We start from the raw sequence: 2,473 nt of genomic DNA, 5'->3' as shown, positions 1-2,473 counted from the left end.
CAGTTCCAGTAAAAGCAAATAGACAGTGTTTTCGTTTCATGAATGCTAAAGCAAATACCATACAAGGGGTTGACGTTACAACAGGAATTTTTTGGCTCATGGATTTGAGGCTAGAAGTCCAGAACTGAGGTGTCAGCATGACAATGTTGTCTCCTTGAAGACTGTGGCATCTGGGCCTGGCTTGCCAGGGGTCCTTGGGGTGCCTAGACTTTACCTTTCATGGCGATGTCTTCTCCTTTTTCTTCTGGTCTCGTTGACTTTGAGCTGGCTTCACGTGGTTCTCTTTCTCTTGCCTTCTCCATAAGGCCTCCAGGGATGGGATTAAGACCCATCCTGTTACAGTTGGCCACACCTTAACTAAGAAGAACATCTTCCAAAGGTCCTATTTACAATGGGTTTGCACCCATAGGAATGGATTAAGATTAAGAACATGTTTTCCTGGAGTCTATAACTCCAAGCCACCACAGACAGTAAGGGGCTGGGTCCAGGTCTCAAGTTATAACCCCCTGGGGACAACCTGGCTTAAGTTTTTCAAATCCAATGATGCCAAGGGATTTTATAAGCCTCCTAAATTCAGTCCCTATAATTTAAAATTCCAACGATGCTGCATCCTGAACAAGTTGGCACAACCCAATCATGACATTTATAACCAAGCAGTTTCTGAGAGCCAAGGTTTCAAAACATATGGTAATCTGATTGTACCAACTTGTTTAGGGAGGCATCATCACGGAAATGATAAATTATAGAAAAGATACTTACATGGCTTATAAAATATTTTGGTGCCTCTGGATTGGAAAATTTGCAGTTAAATCAGAATACCCTGAAGTCCAGGATATTTTGTCCCTGCCATTTTGAACTAGTGGACATTCTGACCTTGCTATTTTTGACATTTTGATTATATTTATGGATAAAATATTTTGATCAGAATTATATATTGAGGAACCATTTTTTGTGTCAAGGAAGTTTCATGGCGTGAACATCATTATGCTAATTTGTTTCTTGATTGATTTTCTATCCAGCATAATAAAATGGTTTCTCATTTTTACATTAAATTTTTTCTTGTACTGATTTTGTTTTACTTAACAGGATCAGTTCTCTTCCATTTAAAATTTTACAATGGAGATTTGATATATCAACTTCTTCTGCTACTGTGAATTTTCCTTTGTGGCCATTGTTTCTTAATCCAATATTTTCAGGTCAGATTTTATCATTCTAAATTTTGCTGTGAATAGTTTAAACACTGCAGTTTAATTTTTATTATTTTTATGAGCTATTGAACTGTATTCTTATGAAGCAGTTGAAAACAATTGATAGTTTATATTTATTTCTAAAGTAGTTCTTGAATAAATAATCTCCAATTCTCCTTTACATATTCTGATTATTTGATTATTCAGGCTAGGTCTATTGTATTGCTAATCAGATGACTGTGCAAAGAGCAAAACATCCTGCCTTGCCTGGTCTAAGCCTGGGATGAGGACTGCCTCGATAGTAGCAACCAATATGGATTTAGCAGGACCAGACTACATCAGAAGCCTGTTTAGGGACCACATTTAGAGATGCCCAATCCAAGACTGACTCTCTTGATTTGTCCCTACTATGATTTTTTTTCTCTTAAAATGTTCTTTTTGTATTCAACTCAGCTTCTTGCAACAAATACAGTTCCCTCCTTGTTGGCAACTGATTTATTTTGATGGGAAAAAAAATTCTGTTAATTCCTGCCCTGTTCTTGATTTATATTCATCTTTCAGCCTGGCATCAGGGATTTGCCTTAAATATTTTAACAAGAAAAAGAAAAGAAAAATATAAAGGAAACAAGAGTAGCAAAAATAGTGATAATTATTTGAATCTAGGTGATAAGCATCTTAGGAGTTAACCTACAATTATCTCAACTTTCATGTTTGAAAAATGTTTTATTAAAGAAACTAGTACTTGTATTGTTAACCTTTTAGAATGATGGTCCACTTTATAATAATACCCTTGATTTCTCACATTTTAGGATGTAGGAATGAGGCAGGCAAGTTTGCTTGCCAGGTTGAAAGATGAATATAAATGAAGAGCAAGCATCATTAGGAAAAAAAAAGAGAGAGAGAGAAAGAGACAGAAAGAATATCCAACTCATTATTTCTTTACAATCAAGAAGCAGACTCCAGACAGTCTTATTTTGATTTTGACTGGGAGCATTGATGCTGTCAAGTATTTTTACATGAGATATTACCAACTGACCAGTTTTATGGGCTGTCAGAAAAAACTCTTTGTGGTCACCTACTACACTGAATAGGGCTGAGATCATCAAGTCATTTTATTACCAACTTGGATTCTCTAAACTATGGTCCGAGAAAGCAAGATGAGGAAAACAGCATAAAACCAACAATCATTTGCATTAACAGCTTTTAAACTAGTGTCTTAAATAATTCCCCCAAATGCACATTTTGTTTAATAATTAAAGCTATACTTTGTTTCTTTCAGAGGATTC

The sequence above is a fragment of the Choloepus didactylus genome, chromosome 9, assembly GCF_015220235.1.
Source record: "Choloepus didactylus isolate mChoDid1 chromosome 9, mChoDid1.pri, whole genome shotgun sequence".
In the NCBI taxonomy this organism is placed as follows: domain Eukaryota; kingdom Metazoa; phylum Chordata; class Mammalia; order Pilosa; family Megalonychidae; genus Choloepus; species Choloepus didactylus.
This window is presented reverse-complemented; position numbering follows the sequence as displayed.